A 14,024-nucleotide genomic window follows, 5' to 3' on the forward strand; every position below is an offset into this window, starting at 1 on the left:
AATTAATCTTGTCTAGACTGAACAGAAATTAGTAATTAAGATATTTTTTCTTCAGACAGTAAGGGTTACGTAGGGGGGAGTCGTTTCTGGAAAAACACAACGAATAGAGGAGTCGCACAGTTGAATAGTATTATCATTTTAAATTTTGACTTTTCCTTTGTTAAATGCTTCCTTACACTTATTTCGATAATTTTATAATTTTAGTAAAATATAACAAATTAAATAAAATCAATAAAAGCAATATTTACAAGTAAAAATAAAAACATGTATTTATCGTACCTATTTTAAAGTGCATGGGTATACCAGCAGTTCATGTACATTTGATATGGTTTCTGCAACGAATACACGCACGTGTATGGATGTGCAGTAAATGGAATATTCTAAAATTTCAGCATTTTAAATAAAATACCATTAGGCAGCTATATATCATGTTGTAGGATATCCTGATGCATGGCTATGTTCAAAATTTCAAAGGATTTCATCAAAAACCTAGAAAAAATAGACTTTACAAATCAGATGAAGCGCACGTGCATGCGCGTGAGATCTTGCTATTTTGACCATGTCATATTGTCTATACTACTTCTATATCCTTATATTATGAGTTTCAAAGCATTTCATCAAAACAGTGAAGATATACGTCTATATCAATTAAATCGGTCTTTGCAAGCCGTTCACACATACATTTATAATATGTCTACAATTCTAAATATCAAAGCTTCATCAAAAAATGTAAAAGTTACGGCAATTTCAAGTATATTGGTCATTTCACGTGTTGCATGCAAGCAGTGCGCGCAAAATGGTCCGCAAATCTACATAACATGCCTAATAAAAAGGTTTCCCCTTAATCGGATGTGTACTTTACAAGATCATTCGCGGACAAAATTTTAAATAATAATAATAATAATAATAAGAAACAGAGTAAAAACAATATGTTCCCCAACTTCGTTTGGGGAACATAATAAAATCAATAAAAGCAATATTTACAAGTAAAAATAAAAACATGTATTTATCGTACCTATTTTAAAGTGCATGGGTATACCAGCAGTTCATGTACATTTGATATGGTTTCTGCACGAATGAGCAGTAAATGGAATATTCTAAAATTTCAGCATTTTAAATAAAATACCATTAGGCAGCTAAATTAATGTCGATCGGATGAAAAAATAACTACAAATATGAAGTCGGAGGGGATTTCAGGTTTGCCACTTTCCTTCACACATAACATAAATAAACTCTTCCAAAGAAAATATTTCGGGATGAGAGCATGGTATTTGAATATTTTTCTTTGTGAATTTTTTTTTAGCTCTTAATTTTAATTAGAACTTCCTTACATGGAATAACAATTTTGAAATACATTTCAAGAAACAGGCACGTTTAGTATGAAGTGGCCTTCCTACTTTTTGTTGTAGAATAGTTAAATCATAGTTATATTTGCTAATGTTTTAAAAAATTTGGTTGAGAAACTCTGTTGCAACCTCCTTTCACCAACTCATTTTTTTGATCAATGGTTTATATAGTTCTTTTTTCATACTTTTGATATATTATTGTTGTAAAATACTGTGCTAAAATGTAGACATTCCTTCTTACTGTTTTTCTGAGCGGTCAAATAAATCGCGTCTTGACTAGGAGCGAGATGTTGGACCTGTCGATGAGATATTGCACCGCTTATTTCACAGTGTGCGCAGGGTCAGTTATCAGAACTTTACGGAATTGACCAAGATTCCACTGCAGTGTGGATGAACAAAATTTCATCATGATAATATAAAAAAAAAACAGTAAAAGTTATCGAAAATCATTCATCGAAAGTGTTCTCGGACAGGAATGCATTTTTTTCGACCCTTGAATAAAACTAATTGCCCTCGACCTAACAGCCTCGGACAAACAGTTTGGTTCTTCGGTCCGACAAAACGCATATTGCCCTCGAACACTGTCTGTGAATTTATATAAAGTGCTGGTTTCCCCTTTCCAAAACGTCGTGCATGTAAAAGAACATTTCATGTGCCTGTGTTCTTTATACATATATGTCAACTTTCAGTTTTTATGCCGCAGGGAACCCTTAACAAATACTAGAGGTACTGTGAGCAATGAGCTCACTAAATGATACCCCCCGCCTCCCACATGGTTATAACTGGTGAAAAAGTCCATGTTTTCCTGTGGCCGGGAAACCCAAAATATGTGTCGGATCAAAAAGTAAAACAGGAGGTGCACAATGGCAATATGTAATAAAGATTCTGTGAAAGTTTCATCAAAATTCATTCAGCGGTATGAGAGGAGTTGCGGATAAGAGATGGGTACCCCAAAGCGTAACAGACGGACAGACGGACGGACGGATGGAATTAACGATTACTATATACCCTCCCGCTTTTCAAGCGGGGGGTATAATAATTCGAGGCATCATTTTGAATACTAGTATTTCTTTATTTCAATATGGCTGTGCATTTGAAATATCAGTTCCAAGAAATTTACAGGTTTTAAAAGCATGAAATTCTGACTTTATTGAAATAATTAAAAAAAACATACTGTTTTCCTTTGCTGACTCTTATATGAAACAACCCGTCATTGTATGTGTTCAGGAAAGTGCGAAAAAGGGGGTTGGGGGTGGGTAATGGGGTAACTGTATATACCTGCGAAAAGGTAAGAGAGGGTATAACATGTATATGATTAAATGTAGACAGGGAAGAATATTTTGGTATTTGTTCTGTTCAAAGTTAGGATTTAATTATTTTTTACGCTTCGCCTTTTATAATTATCATACCGTAGACATGCATTTCCAGCGCGTGGGGAAATATGCAATTCAGTCCCGTCTTTAGCATTCATCTTGTATATTAACATATATGTGTAATAACCCCAGATTATCCCAATTATTCTCATTTAACATACTAATCCGTTGCCCCCCCCCACCCCCCAAAAAAAAGTCAAGGGGCAGGACTGACGCGTCAGAGATTTCCCTTTTTCTTATAAAAACAAAAGTGGTTGATATCATGAAGAAATTTACCATATCATAAATCTGGTTGTTCTTTTTTTTTAATGGAGAGGTTGTCATTGTTGGCAATGATCTTTTTGAATTTTTGTGATGTAAGAACTACATACTGATGGGAGGGTTTTCACCCGAAGCACATGAATTCCGAAGATATATACCGGCATAATCCAATTGTACATGTGTATTGATGATTTTTTTTTTCTTGGACTGATGAAGCCACAGAAAAAAATCTCTTGTCGAAACTTCAAATTGTAAATGAATTAACCCAACATCAATTTATAAATATTTACGATTAAATAAAAAGGTATTTGCATGCAGTGTCTGGGGAGACAGCACAATAAACTTGAAAAAAAAAATTAATAAGCAAACTTGAATCCCCTTAGCCCAAGAGACAATTGACAAAGCTCACTTTAGCAAAGCAAAATAATTTTAAATTCCACTAATTGCTGATCGAGAGCTGCAAAGTTTGACCTGTACTCGACACTTGGGGCCATTAAATGAGCAGTGAGAGATTTTTCGTGCCAACGTCCAATGCCACGCAGGACCTCCGTTTATTTCGTGTCATCCAAAGGATTGGTCTCCATGTCCCACAGTGGGATTTGAACCCCTCATCCAAAGGACCGGTCTTCATGTCCCACAGTGGGATTTGAACCTTACTCCTTGACTCTATAAAGCAGATGCTCTTCCACTGCGCCATGTGGGCGACCTTTTAAGTCTGAACCAGCATAAAAATATAGAACAATGTATGTGTACTGAATGTTTTAATATCAATAAAATTAAAACATACAAATTTGAAAGTTGAGTATTATAAAACTTTATAAATGCATAAATATTCATAACTTGATTTAATCTGATTATTCGAACAGAAACCAATGAAGATTTCTTGATTTTTATCATTTGAAAAAGTTTTTTTTACCATAATTAATGAATCCATGCATTTCCCAAATCAAATTTACAAGAGTACCTGGTAATGTGTGAACAAATAATAATATTAAATATCGGTAAAAACAGTATATTTTTATAAAAATATAATTTATTACATACAAACATTCTAAATTCATATGACTTGAAGAAAGTTATATAAAACTGACATGTATGTAAAAAAAATGTATGGTCTAATTATGAATTAATGAAGATAATAATTAATTAAAAAATTATAAATTCTACACATTAGTTTATCAATACCAGGCATCTTAACAGTGAACAATTAGAAATTTCCACAGTCTAAGGGCAATAACTCTCTTGAACACTGATTAATAAAAAAAGAAACATCAGGACATAAGATGCAATCTTTTTTTTCTAAAAAATAACAGCATAAACTTGTACTTTTTCATTCAAAAGTTTCAAAATAACCTCATATTATAAAAGTAAATATTTATAAGGATGATGGCAAAAAAGGTAACATTTTGAACAAATCATAGAAAGTTAATAATTTTAAAAACACCTTCTTATCATTTTAGAAATTCAATATTTTACATAATTTACAACCAAATTACAATGTTAATAAAGATCAGCTAGTCCATACATTCATTTGTTTGTACATGTATCACCTGTCCTTAAATTTGAAATATATATAATGCAAATTTACCCTATACATACTATCAGGTCAACAAAGTAAGAAAAAATTGAGAAATTTTTCAAGGTCTAAGGGCGATAACTCTTTAGAATAACTGGCCAGTAGTCACCATACCTAATATGCTAATATATAAGCTTACTTCATAAAAGTAGGGAGAGATATCACACAGCAATACTGTGTACATGTACAATGTAGTACAATTATATCACACAGTAATACTCTGTACATGTACAATGTAGTACTATTGTATCACACAGCAATACTGTGTACATGTACAATATAGTACAATTATATCACACAGTAATACTCTGTACATGTACAATGTAGTACAATTGTATCTCAAAGATAAACATTCATGTAATCTAGATACAGTTAGACTAGACCCAACTTGCAGTAATTAATTTGAAAAAGAGAATTATTTGAATTTTTTTAAAAAAGGAAGTCCAAGGATGTTCTAGACTTATAAAAGCATTGTTAATTATCCAGTTCTCAACAACAAATGGATTTCAAATGTCCCAGTGGAAGTTTGAAATTTGGTATGACATGTATAAAAATTTAAATTGAACACAATTGAGAACTTACATTTTAGTTCATTTACAAAATAAGTCTACATACAAATAAAAGCGTCTAGTTCCCTATAAACTAGTTCTACATTTTACTGGTTCCCTTGCTCTTCATCTGGATCTCGTTCTAACAACTGGCTCTTCAGACTCAGCAGTTCCAGTCGGTCCTCCGGTGGTAACATCTGGTTCTAACAACTGACTCTTTAGACTCAGCGGTTCCAGTCGGTCCTACGGTGGCAGCACCTGGTTCAAGTGCTCCATCTTGGGGACCAGGTTCTGCATGCTGTCCTTGACCCGGTTAAGAATGGAGAGCATCTCCGAGATCCGCTGAAACTGGTCCGTGTGTTTCTTGTATTTCCTTTGCTTGTCCTGCATCACTCCCAGTAAAAACTGTATTACACAATCAATCTACAAAACAGAGAACAGGAATTATAAGTTTCCGTTGACTTTCACAAAATTTGGCACTGAAGGATTTGTATTAAATTATTCTCTGGCTAAGGAAATTTTGCAGTTTTAATTTTCCCCCAAAAAATATAGCAAAAAAGTGGACATAAAGGACTCATGTAAGATTTTTCTACAGGAATTTACTTTATGCATGAATATCTAATTCTAAACTTATTAAGAACACACTGCTAAATATACATGTCCAGTACTAGTACTACTTGTATCCTGTCAATAAAATTACCCAACTTTTGATGTAGTTTACAATTATATTCTATAACTGTACTGAATGAAACAAACTGTTATTATATAAACTTTATTAAAATCTGCAATTAAAAAAAGGCTTCAGAAGTCCTTATATTTATTAAGGGTAGATGTGAAGAGAATGCAAAGAAATGAGGGAATATAAATACATTTGAATGTATTAAACTAAGTTCAAAACAAAGAAAAGCTGGAGACCAACACTTTGAGGTTAAAATTGTGGAAGATTCTCACGTGTAGATACCAAGAGGTATTCAATAGGGTCTGTAACTAAAGTTTTAAACTTAAAAGTATGAAACAGATCACCAACACTTCGTGAGAATGCAAACTAAGTTCAATAAAAAAAATCAGTTCTAATCCCTAGCTGCAGAACTATAGCTCTTCTAAAAAAACAAGAGGCCCATGGGCCACATCGCTCACCTGAGCATTGTGGCTAAGAAAAATGAGAAATTGGTTTATTATTGAAAAGCTTAAATCCAAAAGTAGTCCCATGATAAATCATGGCTTTGCTATTCTTGAAAAGATGATTTTTTGAATTTTTCTATACATGTGTAATGTAAAACTTTGGTCGGCCATTGTGGCCCCGCAAAAGCCCCATGGGTCATGTTTGGACAAACTTGAATCTACACAACCTGAGGATGCTTCCATATAAATATGATCAATTTTGGCTTTGCTATTCTTGGAAAGAAGACTTTAAAAAAGTTTTCCTATATATTTCTATATAAAACTTTGGTCGGCCATTTTTGCCCCACCTTCCCCCGGGGGTCATGATTGAACAAAATGGAATTAAACTACTGAGGATGCTTCCATACATACTGAAGGGAAAAAGAAACGCAGGGTAAACTTTTGAGGTGAATTAAATTTGTTTTTCTTAAAATACTTTTTAGTTTTCCTATCTAACTTTTAAAATCATCTTTCAAAAAGATATAGCCAAATTCTCATATGATTTTGTGTAATTATTCATGAGTTATTGAAGCTCAAATGACGATACCCCCTAAAAGGGAAAATCGAAAACTCTCATTATCTTCAATGTCCATCTCGTGCATATGTCAGAGTCTTATTTCTCCTTTGCATGGAATTTCATCAGAGTGTTTATCTTTTAAACCCTGGCTATACCAGGTATTTAGCATGGGTAACCACGCAAAAAAAATAAGTCAAACGACGCGCGCATGCGCCAGTGAGAGGAATACAACAATAAGTTGACTGGCTCAAAAAACCAAATTGCGGAATTGTTTTCTTTCAAATTTCATATGAATGTAATGATTATAATCGTGTACACTATAAATGGCTGTTTTGTGGTAGTAAGGTGGCGATTTAAGAGATGGCAGGATGAATAACCCGCTCATAACATGGCTCTGTTTCGCGTTAACGTCAGCGTCACGGTTGATTGAAATCCACTCCAGACCCTCTCTGACAACGGCTAAAAAGTTTTATGTGGGAAAATTTACAAGAGACTGCTTAGTAAACCGTTGTTGCCTTTTTCATTAATTAGGCAATTCGAAAACAAGATCCCATTGAACTTCCGTAAACCGTGCCAAGATTGCAATAAATTCATAATGTCTCTTAATATTGAAAAATGATGTGCATACCTCATATGCATCAAATAATGCAACAAGATTTGTGAACAAACACGTCGTTATCAAATTGCACGTGTTTTGGGCTTTTTAGCGTTTTTCCTACGTGACGTCATAAATTTTACGGTTGAGTAATTCTGAATACTGATTTTGATGCACCGTAGCTAAATTTCCCATCTGACCAATTTTCGTAATATTCGGTCATGTGGTCAAATTTTTATTGACAATTATGCTACCCTGCGTTTCTTTTTCCTTTCAGTATATAAATGATGAATTATGACTTTGCTATTCTTGAATAAAAGATTTTAAAAGAATTTTCCTATATAATTCTATGTAAAACTTTGATCGGCCATTTTGGCCCCACCCTACCCTGGGAGATCATGATTTGAACAAACTTGAATCTACACTACCTGCAGATGCTTCCATATAAATATGATGAATTATGGCTTTGTCATTCTTGAGAAGATTTTTAAAGAATTTTCCTATATATTTTTAATTTAAATAAAACTTTGGTCGGCCATTGTGGCCCCGCCCTATCCCTGGGGGTCAAAATTTGAACAAACTTGAATCTACACTACGTTAGGATTGCTTCCATATAAATATGATGAATTAGGGCTTTGTAATTATTGAGAAGATTTTTAACAAGAATCTACACTACGTGAGGATGTTTCCCCATAAGTTTCATCTTTCCTGGCACAGTGGTTCTTGAGAAGAAGATTTTTAAAACATCCCACCAAATTTTTATAAATTCCCAATTATCTCCCCTTGAATGAAGGCATGGCCCTTCATTTGAACAAACTTGAATCCCCTTCACCCAAGAATGCTTTGTGGCAAGTTTGGTTGAAAACTTACCAATAATGAAGGGCAGTTTTTTATTAGGAAAGACACATTGATTCCTACCTAATTAGTACCTATAGGGTGGACTATGGAGTCGATGGGAAGCTGAAATCTCACATCCCAGCAGACATGTGTCTCACTGCTAGTCCCCACAGCCAACCAACACTTGGAGTGGTGTACAGCAAAGGAAGTGGTGTACAGCAAAGGAGGTGATCAGACCTACAAAAGTCAACCATTATACAGATTGCAGACAATCGGTTGTATCTTAAAATCTGGTATGATGGTTAAGTTGAATACCAACAAAAATGTCATCTGTTCCAAATATTAACATTTCAGATAATTATGATCTTATGTTTAAAATCTTTTCTTATTTTAAGAATGATTACACAGATTTTTCTCAAATCAAAAAGTTACTTTCAATCCTTTTCATTGACTACTGTGTGTATGACTTGATTGTTTTGCCTGTTACCTGATTTGGGATCATTTCTGAGCTTCCAGACTTCCTTATTAGAGCGAAGTTAGTGTCCCACTAGGAACCCATTGACTGTATATGATAAAACAGACTGGGCACCTGTAAAAGGACAGAACCCTTCAAAAACTCATACACCAAGATATCCTACACTCAAAATTTGAACAAAAACTTTCAGACAACATTTATACATTTTCCTTTGTTCTTCATCATTCTTTCCCCACTTTACAAAATATATAAAATTGCCTATTTCATAATACATGTACATATCTAAATAATCATGTCAAGATACATATATTTGTACAGTGCTGTACCTTTGTGAGATCTACTATGTTTCCATAGTCGGACTTGTCCACATTAATCGCTTTGTTCCAAGTGGCCTTTCCTGTATCTACATGTATCCTGTTAAAAAAGAAAGCAAATCAGTAAAAGAAACAATTCATTTATTTCTAACTTCAATATATAAAACACACTACTGACTTGTAAATGTTGATTGCCCCCATGTCAGTGAATGTGGCTAGAGAGAGCAGATCCAGGAGCTTCACAGAAAACTAAACCTTTCACTTTCTCTCCTAGTCAAACAAAGCAATAATCAGCACTTATACGTATCTATATTCAAGTATAAATCAGATAATTTTAAGAAATCACATATATTTTTCTTTCATCTTAAATTTTTTTTCTGATGATTTAGAGAAAATTGGATATTCATAAAAAAAAATCAATGACATAATACAGTGTATATCAAAGTAATTTGTTATTTTACCAGGTACAGAAGTATTCTTGAGGGTCTGTTTAGAGCGGTTATAGCAACACTGTTTCCCTCCAGTTTTTCAGACTCCCATAATTTGACTGTACCATCATTGGAGGCCGTGGCAAAGAATGCATGGTCTTGAGAAACTTGAATCCTAGCTAGTAGATAACATATTCTTTAATTATAATATACATGTACTAGTATATAATAACAAATTATTTGGCTAAGGCAGTTAAATCTCAATAAAGTCATTGCTGAATAGTATTACATAGAGAAGATGAATGTTAGTGCTTAGAAGAGTTATTCCCCTTGAAGATGCACTTTTCTTTTTACAGTAAAACTTGGTTATAGCGAAGTCCTGGGGACCTGTGAATTAAATTCGCTATATCCATAATTCGTTATATCTGTACAACAAATTTGTATAAACAATATAGCGAATTCACACTATGCATGTTTTCTTTCAAGTATTACTACCAACTATGTTAGTGAAGCAAATATAACAAAACATATCTTCAATAACTACATGTAAGGTTTTCTTATGAATTGAGTTTTATTTATAAATGCTATAAGGAAATGGAGTAAGTTCAATTTATCATTTCTTTTTTATAATCTTAGAAAGTTCATTATAAAAGATGTAAATTTCATTATATTAAACCTCAATGGGACTCAAAATTAGTTCACTATATCCGTGAATTCGCTATATCCGTGTTCGTATTAAACGAGTTTTACTGTATACAGGTCATTAATCAGTACTTTCTGTGCCCCCTCCCTACCTGTTGACTCCCGCCCTATGGTCCTGGAGGTGGGTCACCAGCAGCCCCTTGGGTTTCCAGTTACTGGGTGGGGGCCTCCTCTCCCTACCTGTTGACTCCCGCCCTATGGTCCTGGAGGTGGGCCACCAGCAGCCCCTTGGGTTTCCAGTTACTGGGCGGGGGTTTCCTGTCCCAGGCTATTTCCAGTAAGTCTTTAGACTCACCGTGTACAACTCATGCTTCTTGTGCACAATGTTCCTCAGGACTACCTTACAGGGATATTTTGCTGGAATTCAAAACATTGTATTTTTTTAGGATTGAATGTTTCAAATAGCAGCAGTATTTTAGCACTAAAACATACAATAAAATACATCTACATGTATATCACATGTTTATCAGCACAGTAAATTAAAATGAGATACTTATACATGGAGGTTCTTACTGGTGGGTTTTTGTCTGTGGCTTACTCTGTCTGAGATCTGACTGACCCCTCAGATGACCCCTGACTCTGTGACTGACCCCTCAGATGACCCCTGACTCTGTGACATCATTACAAAGCTTCCTGATGATGAAGATGACACCTGACTCTGTGACATCATTACAAAGCTTCCTGATGATGAAGATGACACCTGACTCTGTGACATCATTACAAAGCTTCCCGATGATGAAGATGACACCTGACTCTGTGACATCATTACAAAGCTTCCCGATGATGAAGATGACGCCTGACTCTGTGACATCGTTACAAAGCTTCCCGATGATGAAGATGATGCCTGACTCTGTGACTGACCCCTCAGATGACCCCTGACTCTGTGACTGACCCCTCAGATGACACCTGACTCTGTGACATCATTACCAAGCTTCCCGATGATGAAGATGATGCCTGACTCAGGGTCTGTGAAGTGTTTAGCTTCCTCTCCAGACTCTAGGCAGTTTTCTGTAGGGTCCGGGCTTTTGGAGACAAACTATTGGAGGAGGAATCTGATTTATTGGAGCCAAACATACTCATCCACTCAGAGTTCTGAAGTATCCATACAATATCATAAAATAATATTAAGTTACCATTAACAGAACCCTTTACATTATTTTTTTGGTCAATTAAAATGTAGGCACTTTTGTTTTTAAATAACTTAATCTGTAACAAACACTGTAGAGTAACACTATACAGCTACTCACCATGTTTACAGATTGGTCCTTTGGATTTGTCTTTTTAGAAGAACGACTAGAACCCCCCCCTCCCAAAAAAAAAATCACTTACATCAATGAATATCAACATTTTCATTTTTTGGAAGCAAAATTTCTCCATGTATTGGGGTAAAAACTTATCTATTAGTAATTTTATGCAAACGTTTCAAATTAAATTGTAACCCCCATGCTCCAAATTTTAATGATCCTACTGAATTTTGCACAACTGATTATTATCTTACAACAGGAAAACACTGTGTACAGTCAGTAGTATTTACAGTACACAAACCTGGAAATACTTAGATCCACTCCTGGCTGTTTTGGATCTTTCTGTTTCAGTAATTCAGCATGTCTCCTGGTTATGGCTTTACCTGGTCCCACAATACAGAATCTACCCTGGGAATATCCAGCCTCTTGTTGGGTCTCCACAGACCTTAACAGAAAATGAGAAATTATCTATTAAAATCTAAACCAATAGTGAAAACTTCTCTGAATTTAGAATAGAGAAATAAACAGGAACAGTTTATGAACAAATTTTACTGTCAGAAATGGAGTTGAGAGCTTGCTTCTGTTTAATTTCATTATGTAATCTTTCATGGCCTGAAAACAAATGCAGCTCAGCATCAGAACCTGATGGTTTCACTCTCAAGTCACTGAGATATTTAGAATATGAGCCTTAATATGTCATACATGTATGAAAGTCAATAATTATAAATACATTGTACTTAGAAGTTTATCTTCATGTGATTCATCCATACCAAAGGAAGACATAACTTTTTAAAAACCTACAAATGGATTTTCCTCCAGTAAAAAACTAAGACACATAAACCTTGATTAAGATGAGAGAGAAAATGTTAATATATGCTTCTTTTTTGAACCTAGCTTATTGTTAATTTACTGAATACTGAATCACCTGGGTCATTGTCTCATCTAGCTCGGAGTAGATGATGCAATGCCCCTGCCCACTGATGGACCTCATATACTGCTTCTCCCTCAGAATATCAAACACTCGATCCGGCTGACTGACCCTCAGGATGTAGTCAAAGAAGTTCTGCAGGGCATTCAGCAGAAAAATCTGAAAGAAGCATAATGTGTAGTTACTTCATACTTGCAATTTTGCTGGTTAAAAAATGAAAATGAAACATTAAAAATTAACCTTTTGAATATCCCACCACTTAAAATCATGAATATTTATTATCTGGCACATTGCGTTGTATATAATCACTTTCTGTTTCTGTTTGTAGTCAGAAAAAGATTACAAACGAGTGTTCCACAAAAGCCTTTACAAAATGTTAGAATTATACTCCCTTGATTCAAATAATCGAATAAGAAATATCTTTACAAAAGTGAGCACGGTATTAGCCTAAATAAATATTGTAATAAAATATATGTAATTATTTGGTCTCATTTTTTTATAGGTTACTTACAGGGTGTGCCAAAAAAGGGCCCACTTCAAGTAAGAACTCCTGGAGCATGGATTTCTGAATGAGACCTAATTCTGTAAGAGCCTATAGAGCACCTAACGTCTTGTGTACCACAAATTCTTCTGGGTCACTAAGGCCCTGAAACAGAAAATAAAGTTTATACTGTGAAATCATTATTTCCATTGGGGATTTAATTATCATTGTTTCTTTAAGATTTGACTGGCTATATAATTATTATCACCTGATTTCCGTACCTTGTCAATAAGTGGCTTCAGCATAGAGCAGCTCTGCTACCGATATAGGCGGCCACACCCACAATGTTGTCAAAGAAGGAGCCACGGAGATACCAGTCAGTCTGAAAAACAAGAATATAATGTATGTGTACATACAGTGTAATTTAGCATATTCAAATTTTAGCAAAATCACTGGGTATGAGTTGTTGGCGTAATCATGAATTAGCGCTACACATGTCTGTGTCATATTTTGTATTCATAAAAGATTTCTAAGAGATACAGTAAAACTCGGTTATAACGAAGTCTAGGGGATCTCTGAAATTAATTCGCTATATCCCTTATTCATTATATCCATATAAGGAATTAGTTAAATTAATATAGCTGGGGGATCCATGATAACTTCGCTATATCCGTGGATTCACAATATCGGTGTTCGTACTAAACGAGTTTTACTGTATTCATAAATTAACACATTATCGTCTGTTCCAAAGTCTCTAAAATATGAAGCCTGCTATTCTAAATACCGTATATACAAGGAAATTTTTGCCCCTTCCACCTACCCTCATTCGGGCGAAATCAAAGATTTCAGTATAATTTCTTAAACAAAGCTATAACTGGATGAATTCAAATTGGGGAAAAATTGTTTGTAACTGTGAAAGGGCGAAAATTATAACACTTGGTGAAAATAACTCTGTATACAGTACACATACAGTACAGCACTGATCAGAGAAAGTCTTCTTAATTTTCACATAAGACTTTATAGTTTTGATTTTTATTTAACAAAACCTGAGTTATCTTATCTTGTCATTGAGGAAAGTAATCATGTGAGACAGCAACACATCATTGGCTGAAAATTAAATACAGAAATTAACATTTCTAAAAATTCAAATCAACCATCGTAAACCACATTTACTCCATAATCAGGCTTATAAGAGAATGAGATTAAACTAAATTCAAACAACTACCACAACTCAAACA

General features: G+C 34.4%; 1 pseudogene; it reads right to left on the reverse strand.

Moving 5' to 3' along the window:
• Positions 1–3,726: 3,726 nt before the first annotated feature.
• On the reverse strand, positions 3,727–13,612 carry LOC134235460 (phosphoinositide 3-kinase regulatory subunit 4-like; annotated as a pseudogene).
• Between the last annotated feature and the right edge of the window lie 412 nt (positions 13,613–14,024).

Source organism: Saccostrea cucullata, unplaced genomic scaffold (genome assembly GCF_032062105.1).
Source record: "Saccostrea cucullata isolate Sc308-1 unplaced genomic scaffold, CSIRO_AGI_Scuc_v1 ctg3595, whole genome shotgun sequence".
NCBI classification, from domain to species: Eukaryota; Metazoa; Mollusca; class Bivalvia; order Ostreida; family Ostreidae; genus Saccostrea; species Saccostrea cuccullata.